We start from the raw sequence: 13,436 nt of genomic DNA on the forward strand, positions 1-13,436 counted from the left end.
TCTTCTATTGCTATATCCAATATTTTTTCCATCAAACTATGATTCGTCTGGTCATTTTTGTTGTTCAGTTGTTTTTCAGGTATGTTTGACTCTTCATAACTATATTTGGGGTTTTCTTAGATGGAGTTCTTTGCCGTTTCCTTCTCCAGCTCATTTTACAGATGAGAAAACTGAGGCAAACAGGGTTAAGTGATTTTCTCAGAGTCACACAGAGTATCTGAGGCTACATTTGAATTCGTAAAGATAAAGTCTTTCTGACTTTAGGACCAGATTCTATCCACTGTCCCTTCTTCTATATGTAGCAGATGAGCAGTGGGAGATATAATATTATGTTCATAGCCATCCTTTCAACAAATATTTCCAGAATCCTATATGCAAAGCCCTGTTATAGATTGCTCTGTGGCAAAGACTGAGATGAATAGGATATAGTTCCTGCCCTTGGAGCTCAGAGTCCAAAAGAGGGATAGATTTATGCAATCATTTTTCCTCAGGCACTCAGTTATATGCATGCAACTCGTGCAATATGCCTGGAGTTATACTGAAGCCATGGAATAGAGGGAAATCAAATGAGTCTCTCAGAATTAAGTCCAAGGCTTTATCCTCCTCAGACTTTCAGGACTATAAAAATGGCAAGATAGCATTCTCACCCAATGTAAGATTAACATACTTTGGCAAGGACAAATTTTGGCTAAAACATTTTGAGGAGGTCTTCTGAATCCAAAATCAGAATTTTTCCCCTTACTCTATAAGAATAGGAGAGAAACTCATTTCTTTAAGCCTGGGGTTATGTTATTGTTCAAAAGTATTACATTCAATCAATACAGGTGGTTTTGATTAGTGGGAAAAACTGCTTTCATGGAGAAATCACAGGCAAGTGAAAAATAAGATCAGACTCTCATTACATGTACCAGGATTATTGTAATAGCCTCTTTATTGATCTCCTCATGTCAGTCTCTCTTCTCACTATTGTTTTTATATCCTCAGTGCCTAGAACAGGCCCTACTATATAGTAGGTGCTTAATGCCTGATTGTTGATTGATTCATTTATACGGAGATCAATAGATCTTTGACCTCATCAATGTTGGCATTCCCCTTCACGAATACAGCTCACACTCCAGCTATGACTTATTATCCTATATGGTTCTTGTCCATGTTTTCCTATAGCTGCTTTGCAGATGTTCCTTCTAAATGTTCAGTGGACCTTACTAAGTCCTTGTTTGTGGGTTCAAGGTTCAGGTGCAGTATATCTTGTATCATTCACTCACATTTTGTGACTTGCCAATTTCCTTTTCCAACTTCCATTTCCTCAATAATATCTAACTATTCCTAGAACAGATGTCATCACTGGAAACATCCTAAGGATAAATTGTGTCTACCACATGTCTTTCTACTGTCCTTTGGCTAATCCACAAATTTTGAGTCTTCTTTGATTGTTCCCTGCCATCATTCACAACTGTAGAGAACTTCAGGGAGAATATTTTCATTAAAAGGTTTGGTTTTCTGCCAAAATCATGGTCCAGAGACCATGCACAATTTCCCAAGTGCAATCCATCTAGATCTTATTTTCCACTCAATTATGGACCTAGTTCCTTGAACTTTTGTACTTTCAATCCCAGATACATAATCTGATCTACTACTAAATCAAAGGGCCTGCCATCTAGCTATATGCCATAGTCTGGATGCGATAGGCTTGTTTCTTTAATTTAATTTTTCCTGCATGGATTATTGGACCTGGTCTCTTTTAAATAATTATAGATTCAATGAGGAAGGCTCTTAAATATTCTGGGACTTGATACAATCCCCACAAAAGCATATGCAAAATAAGGCACCCTGGAGGATCTCATCATCTCCATCTTCCATTTGGATTTTGAAAAGGACAACCTTCAGGACAATGAAAAACATTTTTGATAAGGAATATATCACCTTATTTTCTGTATGACTTAATATCAATAATCAGGGGTTGTGGTATGGAACAGAAATATCTGTCTTTGCATTTACCAAAGAATCAAATATGATATCATCAAATATACACGAGAAGTCCTTGTTGGAAAGATCCTTGGAGGTTACATTTTACTCTATCAGGTCAGGTTTTTTATAATCATTTAAAAAAAGCCCCATTCAGTTAATTACAAGACTATAAAAATATGATCTATTTCAGAGATTTACTAGAAGAAAATGTCTCTTCTCATATTTTTTCAGCAATATACCTGGATTTATATGTAAATTATTTATGATTTAATAAATATGAAAAATAATGCATATGAATCAATTGGTACTAATTTTCCTTTGATTGCCTTTTGGAAATAATGTGATTTGTCATTTTCTCCTCTTCTTTTGATATTTTCCCTTTTCTGTGAATTTTTTGACAGTATGATTCAATACTTTTAAGATCATGTAACTCCAGCTTGAATTGTCTTTGTGTACTTGGTCAGGTCAAGAAGTTTCCCTAACTTTATCTTTTTAAATGCCATTTCTAAATTATCACAGAGCCCAATAGGATCTGGGGTAATAGGGTACAAATTTAATAATTCAACTGTCCGATTTTCCATGTTGTTCTCTTGCTAATTTCATCTTAATATGCTCATGGAATATATTATCTCAAATGGGTCTCATGCTAAACTCTCCATAGGCTTGTTTTTACTTCCACTGTTTTTTTCTTTTCTTTTCTTTATTTATTTAGGTTATAATATGAATCTTTATTTGAGGCATACACATTAAAATTCAAGAAGTTTCACTAAACCATAGTATTAGGATTTCCTGTTTTTCCCTGCAGGAAACACTACCCATACATTTTACATCATAGTATTTTTACCAATATTCCTACTGGTGTTGCCTTGACTAACATAATAACAAGATCAAGTATATGCTAGTTAAGATGGTTCTGAGGTCCATTGTGCCTCTTTATTTTAATGAATTCTCTACATTGACCAAGATATAACAAAAATGGACTAATCAAAGTCAATCTTTGCCTGTTTCCTTCTATTTCCCATTTGGGGGCACATATTGGCACCCCAAAATGAAATTGCTTATATTTTAACATTTTAATATGCTTTAATATAGAGGTTATATAAGAATTAGTTGACTGTGCAATCAGATTTCCTAGTTAGGGAAAAAGTAAGAATTATTATCAAATCAGAAGAAAGGATAAAATTTTAAAAAGAGTTGAAAAACAGTTTCAATCCAAACTATTCAAATGGACCATAAATGGTGAAAAAAAAAATCCCTTCCCATCAGTGCCAAAGAATATCCCTAATTTCCAGATCCTTTACACTAGGCCCCTGTTCAGAATCTTTTACCTGCTCCCCATTTCCTCATAAATCATATCCTTAGTTTGGCATTCTATTATCTCTACAACCTGATAAACCCTACATGTCCAAACTAGTTTCACTTAACTCTCTCCCTTTCACCATATGTTCCAATAAAGCAGCACTACTAATTATTCCTTGAAAACTCTCTTTGCTTTCCAACATCCATGCTTTAGCTCATATCATTGTTGCCAAAATGTGGAAATCTCCATCTCCACTCACCAATATCATTATCTGTTGAAAATTAGTCCACCCTTCAAGACTCATCTCCAATTTTACCTTCTCTTTCCATAATCTGGAAATGCTGTGTCTCTCATTTAATGGCATCATATAGTTTTGAATTTTTCTTGATATTGATTTATGTTGGTAAATGTCTTACCACACCTGATTAAATAATATGCTCCATAGTGAGTACCTGCTACTCAAATAAGGCATCTAGTTTTAATCCAATTCTGACACAAGCAATGTGACCTTGGGCAAATCTCTTAACCTCACTGAGACTCAATTTATTCATTTATAAATTGGAAATCAGAATAATCATGACAAGTGTCAGCTCTAGGAGGAAAGAGGAAAGAGGGGAGGGAAAGAACATGAATCTTGCAACCATGGAAAAATATTCTAAATAATTTTTTTAAAAATCATGACAGTTAAAATGCCTCATGTGGTTATTATATTTTAAGTGGAGGAAATCTTTTTAAAATTATTTTAACATATTTTTTTAATTTTCAGTTTCAAATTATTTCCTTCCCTCTGTCTCTTCCCCCACCCATTGAGAAGGCAAAAAAATATGATACTCGTTATACATGTAAAGTCATAAAAAACTTATTCAATATTAGCCTTGTGGGATAAAAATGAGAATAATAAGGAAAGTGGGAAAAGATACTTCAATCTGCATTCAGAGTTCATTGGTTCTCTATCTAGAAACAGATGGCATTTTTCATCATAGGTCCTTCAGAATTATCTTGGATCATTGATTTGAGAAGCTGTCTTTCACAGATGATCATAATTACAGTATTGCTGTTACTGAATAATGTCCTCCTAGTTCTATTTACTTCCCTTTGCTTCAGTTCACATAATTCTTCCCAGGTTTTTTGGATACCATCCTGCTCATCATATCTTATAACTTACAATATTTCATCACAATCATATACCACAACTTGTTTAGTCATTCCACAATTGATGGGTATCCCCTTAATTTTCAATTCTTTGCAACCACAAAAAGAAATGTTTTAAGTATTTGGGGAGGTATAGATCCTTGGTCTTTTTTCTTTTTCTTTGATCTCTCAGGATACAGACCTAATAGCAATAATATTGACTTGAAAGATAGATACAGTTTTATATAGTTCTTTGTATCTAATTCCAAATTGCTTTCCGGAATGGCTGAACCAGTTACAGATCCACCAACAGTTCATTAGGACCTATTTTTCCACATCCACTCCAGCATTTGTCATTTTCTTTTTCTTTATCACATAGTTAATAATAATAATAGCTATTTATATGTGGATTATGAATGGGTATATTTACATACATATACACACACTCAAAAAATACATATATTGCTTTCAGGCTTGCAAAGCATTTTACATTTATTATCTCATTGGACCCACATAATTACTCTATGAGGTAAGTTTTATTATTATTTTCATTTTACAGATGAGAAAATTGAGGCATGCATGGGGTTATGTGACTCATCCAAGTTCACAGAGTCAGTAAGTGACTGAAGCAGGTTTTGGACTCAGATCTCCCTAATTCCAAATTCCTGTACTCTATCCACTGTTTCACCTGACTTCCATAATCATTATGAACCTTAAATTATATAAGGAAAGTAAAATATTTTGAAAATTTTAAGGAATTTTATAAATGTCTTAATTTTATGAAGTTGTTTCTTCTTCTCCGAACACATCTATAACATGTTTATTTAATAAAGTTTTGTTGGGTTAAATGTATATATTTAATTGAAATTCTATAAATGCTGTCTTCTAGATCCAGTTTTATATGGAGGTCTTTTTTAGTACTTTGGTAATTATGATGATCCCAAATGGACTTTAGTCATGATCAGTTCTGCCATAAAGCAGATATTTCTATAAGAAAGTTCCCAGGTGGATTAACTCATATGCCTGACATATTGAGGTATTTCAAATAAAAGTAAGATTCTGGAAAACTGGGGATGGAGTGAAGAGGAGAAATAATAAGTCACTTAAATGATATTCAGATTCCTGCTACATTATTAGATTAAATGACAGTTTTTGGCAGATTGTCTAATAGGAGAAAACTTTCTATTTAATAGTCACTATACAATAAGAATGGGATCTTAAAAACCTCTCTAACAGTCAATTGGAATGCAGCCTGTGATGAGTTTACAAACATGCATTTTATAGCCTATTTTGCAGATTATTTAAAAAGAAACAAGTCTGGCTTTATCAGGTAATGACTTAATGAGTACAAATAGAGAATCTTAAGAGTGAAGCCTCTTCTACAGATGGTGCCAATGTTTGGGGTTGTTTTTCCACAGACTTCAGGACTTCTCAGAGCAGCTGACAACTTGGTGACTCAGATGAGATCTGATGAATGTCAACTTTGCAGAAATCTAGAATAAGAAGCCAAAGTTTAGCTGCCTGAAGTCTAGACTCCATCTCCCTCATATAGAGCATTCCCTTCAGAAGAGCTTAATACCTCCAAAGCCCCACATTAAATAGCATTTTTATAAATTTATATCCTAAGTTGTTAATTGGTAAAATAAAAATGGCATAGTTATAATGGTTTAATTTATTTTTGCTTTCATTCAGCAAATACTAATTAAGCACCTGCTGTGTCCAGAGCACCATGACAAACACTGAAGAAGGTAAAGAATTTTGATAAGTAACAATTCCTGCCTTTAGGGAGCTTACAGTCTAATTGAGTAGAAGACACAAATACAAATAACTATACTAGGCAATATTGCCTGTTATCCTATTTAGTGGTATAATGCTGTGCTGGTCATCAATGTTGTCAAGCCTTCAACCCTTACCTTTTGGTAAGCCTGGTCTCACTTGGGACACAAGATTTCTCCACCCACTCTCTTGACTCTTCTTTCCCAAATCAATTCCCAGGAAAAAATAATGGAGGCTCTGTCTTAGTACTTGCCCAGTCACTGATGAGTCATTTGTTACCCAAAAGAATTTCAGGATAAATATTCTCTCTCTGCCATGAGATGTTGTAAAAATGAATTAATAATTTTCCTCTTTCGAAGTCTTCAACCAATATATTGCTAATAAAAGTACCACATTTTAAGACTTTAGAAAACTCATAGAAATTTGTTATTAAAATAAGTACATAAATATGCGTATATATTTAAAGTACCACATTTTATGGCAATGAGAGACTCAGTGCATTGAAAGTCAGGTCTGGAGATGGGAGGTTCTGGGTTCAAAATTGGCCTCAGATACTTCCTATTGATGTGACCCTGAGTAAATCATTCTATCCCAGTTTCCTAACCTTTATTGTTCTTCTCCCTTGGAACTAATACTTAATATTGATTCCAAGAAAGAGTTTTAAAAATAAGTAGTACCTCTTCAAAATCCTCCTCTCCCTACCTGGGTGCTTCCCAATTGCCACACTTCACTTATTTCAAGCAATGACACACAAAATAGAAATGCTAAGGCTATCAGAATTTGTCACAATGAGGATAAAGATGTCCCTACAACCCCTCAGAAATTCGCATAGGTCTCATCTTTTCTGAGGAATAAGAAAAGAGGGCAAGAGAGGAAAGGAGAGAGAAGTGATAGCACCAAGAGTCTGGCACTGACACACTTGCGGTGATTGTTTTCCCATTGTTTCCATTCTCCCTCTATATATAATTGTGTTCTTCCCTCCACCTCCAGAAATTATTTTTATATGCTTTCAAATATATAGTCATGGAGGCAGGGGGAAATAACTCAGTATAATTTAATGTCCTCAAAGGCAGGGATAGTTTCATTGTTGCCTTTATATATCCCCAGATCCTTGAACAACATCTGGTACCTAGTGGTTACTCAATAAATGTTTGTTAAAATAAATTAAGATGTAAATGCAGAAGTAAGTGTAAAGAAGAAGTAAAGGTAAAATGCTATGAGATATTTTAGGAGAAAGATTTCATTTTCCTTTGGGATGATCAAGAATGATTTCATGTAAAATGTAGCACCAGAATTTGACCTTAGAGGAAAGGAGAGACTTCAATAAATGGAGACATTTTCTGGAGTCCAAAAAATGAATATATCAGAGATTATACAAGTATGACATATCTCTAAACGACTTCATAGTCAATGACCCTGCATATATTTTAATGAAACTGGAGACTGACCAATGAGACCCCAATCCTGGAGGCATACTAACGGAAATTTTTTCTATTTGTTTCTGAGCATGAATAACAAAGGGTCCCACTCTCTACTTCAGAGCATGTGTTGGTATTCTATGACTGTTTCCAGCCTATTTTCTGTGTCTTTTTGATTTGTGGCTGAGTTGGAACTGGATATGCATACAAAAAACTCCCAGAAGAGCACAGGGATCTATTTTCCTCTCTGGTTGTTTTTGAGAGTGGAATGTAAACTACTGTGGGTTTTGAGGTGGGAGACCTCCTCCATCCCTTGCGCATGGCTCTGATGATGCTTCTGTCCCTATTGTTTCGATTTTTGCATGCCTTAGGTGAAGAAGCCTTAAAGACAGAATAGAGTAGGCTTTGAAACTTCGAAAGATAGTTTTCAGGAATCCAGAAACTGGACCTAGACACCAGAGTTTGTCACCAATGTAGCCTCAAGGAGCACTTTTAAGATCTAGCCCTGCAGTGAATTAAAACCAGAAGATGAAACATCATATCTGAAGCAATTTCATCCATCATTTGATGCCACATTTGAAATTTAGTGCAATAAAGATTTTGTAGTAAACACTTTTAAGTTTTAGCCTAGAGATCCCAGTATGTGCCCATTTAAAGAGGACATTTTTTAATTTCTGTTTTTGCAGTATCTTCTCAACAAATATCCCTTTTAAAGTCACTGATATCCATTGGTCAAATTATATATGTGTGCTAATCAATGGTATCAATGATCTTGAGGAAATATTTAACTGGCATTAGTTAGATAAGTTTGAAGGGATAATTGACCTTTGATATTGGGGAGAAAACAATAGAATGGAAGTCAGAGTTCTATAAAATAAAACAATCCAATCCCTCCATGGAAGCCCTAGTATCCTTCGGTGGGGGATTGTAGTTTTCTCTGGAATCCCAAACTGGCAGTATGAATGTGAGAGTTGGGATAAGGCCCTCTAGAGACCATTATGGGCTATATGAGTGAAGTACTGACCCTTTTGTATGTGAGCCCTTTGATTACTGAAAAGGAAAGAAAATTAACTTTTCTATAAAGAAAAGGGATAAAATCAACTTGCAAGGTAGACAAATTACTGTGTCTATTTTTATGTGAGCTTTTTTGTTGCTGAAAGGGTCAGAAAGAACTTTTATGTATTAAAAACTGGTAAAATACATGAGAGAAACAATAATTTTTAGTTAAATTGGAAGAATGACAGAGAAGGGAACTTGTCCTTCAGATGGTAACTGAGAGAACCTCTCTAAGAGTAGAGAAATGAATGAAACTACCAGGCATTTTGATCCTCAAGCTCATTTGCATGTAACTTTTTAAGTCTAAAACATTATAACTTACAAAGCAGCCAATTAAATAACTATTTGGAGATTATGGGAAGATTAAGTAAGAATTTCTGATTCCATAAAGAATAAAAAGATGAATTTAATAAGTTCTTCTCCTAAGAGAGAACAGTGACTAGAAGACTTCTGCTATTGTCCTTGGAGCCTGTTGATAGGAAGAAAGACATTGTTTTGCAAACTGACTGAAGAAAAGACTGGGAGCCTACAGATTGGAAGAGAGCTAAACCCCATTGCATTCTGACCTCATCCTTCAGCATCATCTTTCACCATTTCAAAGAAATGAAACTTCTCAGATATACCTGGTAGCACACTCATGTCCCATCTGATTTGAAATTAAAAAAAAGAGGGGACAAAGATGACATTGTAGTTGCTTTGCTATAAATATAGGTTTAAACATGTTTGGAAGAAGTGTTGTTGGTTTGCTTGTTTTTTTTTTACAAACCCTTACTTTCTGTCTTAAAATCACTATTAAGTATTGGTTCCAAGGCAGAAGAGTGTTAAGGAAAGGCAATTAGGATTGAGTGACTTACCCAGGGTCACACAAGTAGGAAAAATCTGAAACCAGATTTGAACCAAGAATCCCCTGTCTCTAGGACTGACTCTATCCACTGGACCACCTAGCTGCCTCAACAGTCTTTTTTTAATGAGGAGACACCTAGATTTATCTACTTTACCTAGAGAGTCAGTCTTTGGCATTTTGCAGTTCTCTAAACTCAAGAGCTTATGGGAATAATTTATCATCATGATATTATAATATTTCTTGAGCACTTAAAATAGCTTGATATGCATTCATCTGTTGTAAAGCAGAAGAGGACTGAATTTTTCCATTAGAAGAGCTATTAGAACCCTAAGGTGAGAAGGCAGCAGAAAAATGATTTCATAAGATGCAAGTCATTGCTGAAGGCACCAAGATTTCAAGATTTGAATTTCAGAGCGGTAGGTTACCCCCAAGTACATACATTTTCCTCACACATGTGCCTCCCTGGATTTCATGACTCTTCCTTAATGGACACTGTCCATTGATGGGAGATTGTGAGCCAGGTACATGTATGGATTGGGATGTATTAATTTTTATCAGATTTGCTTTATATTGAATAATTGTGTTGTTGTGACAATTCTTGTTTCTGCCTTATTTTATGTAAATATTTTTGATTTAAAAATTAAAAGTATCTGCTTTGCATCAGTGGTAATCACATGGATAGGAATTTATGAGCTAGAGTAGTGAGTACTAAGAATTACTGAATTATATCCTAGTGGTGGTGCTATAAATGGTGGTCCATCTCTAGGAATTACCAACCTGCTAGTATGAGGGAAGGTTGGTATGAGTGATTCAGGACAGAGAGCAAGAAGAAAAGCTATACTTGTGCATCTCTAGTCATGTTTCTTCCCAGTACAATGTAAGGTTCTTTCAGATATAGACTGCTTCATTTCCATCTTTGTATTACTCCCTGGCCAACAGGAGGCATTTAATAAATACCTGATAACAATGGTTATTATTCATTCACTTTAGTCATCTTTGACTTTTTGTGCTGCTATTTGGGGTTTTCTTGGCAAAAATACTAGAATGGTTAACCTTTTCCTTCTCCAGTTAATTAACAGATGAGAAAACTGAGAATATTTGGGATAAGTGACTTCCTCAGGAAAGTCAGTGCCATCTTTACTGTTTCATGTGGGACTGGACCCCATCAATTCTGCAGAGTATTGTTATGTCATGGGAGAAGACATATGATAAGACTTCATGTCCAGTGGAGAGGCATAACTAGTTTAGAGTGCCTGGGACATTTTCCTGGGTGCCTGTATATGTTCCTGTCTTCTGCAATTCTTATTCTTCCCCACCAGAAAGGGAAGCCACCAATAAATGTCTTATTAGTGCTCCTTTAATATGTTTCGTGTACCTATGTTGTACCTATGTTCCACCACACGAACTGATAAGAAGTTGGGCCATATCTAGCATCATTCAAGAGTTAGTCTGTCACATGTGAAACCCAGTGGAATTGTGCATCGGCTATGCCAGGGGGTGGGGGAGGGAAGGGAAAGAACATAATTCTTGTAACCAAGGAAAAAAACTCTTAAATTAACTAAATAAATAAAATTTTCCCAAAAAAAGAGTTAGTCTATCATAATGCTATACCTTCAGGTCACAAAATCCCTTTCCCCAATTTACTTATATTCTTAGACAGCAATGATCACTAGAATACTGAACCCAAGTCACTAATTTTTTTTTCTAATTTACGATGATTAAATACTATGTTTAGTAGTTATGGTCAAAAAAGACTGATTAAATAATAAAAGGACAACTTGACTTCCACACATGAACAAAGGAAACATTAATGGCCTCCTTATTGTTCTGAGGATAAAGTAAAACTTCTTAATCTGACATTTAAGTTCCTCTACAATCTGGCTCAAATCTATCTTTCCAGTCTTTAAAATGTTTTCTTAATTCTAAACTTGTAAAACCCATGGCTCATTACAAAAGCTCTAAGCTCATCCAGACCAGATTCAATCTTGGAAACTTTGAAATAAATGATCTATGTGGGAAGGTTTTTTTTTTTCTCCTACAGAGTCTGAATTCTAGGAACATCTGAATTTTATTCATTTCTAATTCTAGTCTAGGGTATTCAATTCTCCTACAAGTACTTTCTCTAGTAAAGATTGAAACATAGAATGCTAAAAAGTATATGGAAAGGATTCATAATCAAAGTCATAGATGGTCAAGAAGACTTCCCTCTTTTTTGGTCTTTGCCCAGGGACCCACATACTTATTTCAAACTCATAGCATCACATTTGGGGCTTTACAAAAAAGGGGAAAGATTTCGCTCAGGTTCACTAGAGAATCTACTGTCTATCATTGAGACCATTATAATCACCATGAATCACAATATAAATGAAGAACATGATCTGCATTTTCTCTTCCAAATTATGGTTTTGTGACCCATTGTTCTTTAGTCTTGACCCCCTCCTTGGGTCCTAGGGGTACTGCATTTCAATCTCTCTCTGCTATTCTAGCATTCATACTTCACATTGAAATTTTTTTTTTATCACTCACAAAACATCTCTCCCCGTCTCTCTGTCTGTCTGTGTCTTTCTATATCTCTGTCTCTGTCTGTCTCTCCTATCACATTCTTTTATCATGTCACCTTTGTCTACTACTCCTAGAACTTCTCTTTTTTACTACTGCTGTGACATCTTCATTGCTTCTCTGACACTAACACCTTCCCCTTTCTTCATGGGAAATGTCACCACTCCTAGAATGAGATTCCCAGTGCTTAACCCAATGCCTAGTATTTAGTAGGTTAATAAATGCTCTTTGACTTGACTTCCAAAGCCAATAAATCTTTTTAGTTCAACCCTGCCTAGCTGGCACACTACCGGGTTACTTAGGCTAATACAAAAATCTGATCATCTACTATCTTAACTAAAAGTCCTTAGCCCTTACTCTGACATGAATCCTGGTAACTGGTTCCCATTTGCTTCTTCCCTGTGTCAGGACATAGGCAATGGGATTGCTACATGGTCAGCTCCAACCAGGAAGTTTTTTTGAAATGGGGGAAACCACTTATACTTCTTTTTATTCCAGTTTCCTATTCCTGTTGATCCTTCCAGTCATCACTCGTTTACACCTCCATAGGACAGGACATGGAAATTAACCCAAGTCTTTGGTACATTCAAGATTGTGCTGGTTTTGGAATCAGAGAACCTGAGTTTGAATTTCAGGCTGACATTTATTAACTGTGTGATCTTCACTAAAGTCACTTAATCTTTCTAGGTTCAATTCCTTTGTCTGAACAATGAGGGGTTTGAACTTAAAGGGCCCCAAAGGACCCTTCAATCTCTAAGTATATTGGCCCACAATGCTGGAAACACTGGCAAGAAATAAACAAAGTTTGACCCCATTGAGGATCTCCTTATATTTAGTGAACTATCAACAAAAACAAAAATTCAAAGAAAGAAAAATTAAAAGTGATCATCCATAAGATCACAAGCTACAAAGTATTTATTGTTGATCTGTTAACTTTAACAAAATTGCAAAACCTTCAGCTTGATTCCATTCCTCCTCCTAATTTCTTTTTCTTCTGTGCATTTTCTTTCACATTTTTTTGTTTCCAACTTAATTTCACCTTATTTTACTAGGGAAACAAGTCACTTAATTGTTCTCCAATCTCCCCTTGCCCTCTTCCATGGACCTAAGTATTTTATTCACACAAGCCATTGTCCATGCCTGGAACATAATCACTCCTCATCTCTGCAGGTGGGAATCTTTCTCTTCTTTAAAAAGTCAGTGTAGATGCCATTTCTTTCATGAAGTCTTCCCTAATTCCCTAAGCTAGAAGTTGAGACATCCAAACATTGAGATTTTTTTCCTGGATCACCCCTTAAAAGGATAATAAGGAAACTGATAGTAAATCAGTCAATCAGTGAGCATTTATTAGGTATCTACGTCAATCTTGTTGTTGATGTGTTGA

General features: G+C 35.3%; 1 long non-coding RNA gene across 1 annotated transcript in view; it reads right to left on the bottom strand.

Moving 5' to 3' along the window:
• Window positions 1-4,874: 4,874 nt before the first annotated feature.
• LOC100619312 (uncharacterized) overlaps window positions 4,875-13,436 on the bottom strand; it is a 36,309-nt gene continuing 27,747 nt past the window's right edge. Inside the window, exon 3 of the long non-coding RNA XR_001623047.2 lies at window positions 4,875-5,892. This is a non-coding gene — a long non-coding RNA (uncharacterized LOC100619312). The remainder of the gene's footprint in view (window positions 5,893-13,436) is intronic.

This window comes from Monodelphis domestica, chromosome 6 (genome assembly GCF_027887165.1).
Source record: "Monodelphis domestica isolate mMonDom1 chromosome 6, mMonDom1.pri, whole genome shotgun sequence".
NCBI classification, from domain to species: Eukaryota; Metazoa; Chordata; class Mammalia; order Didelphimorphia; family Didelphidae; genus Monodelphis; species Monodelphis domestica.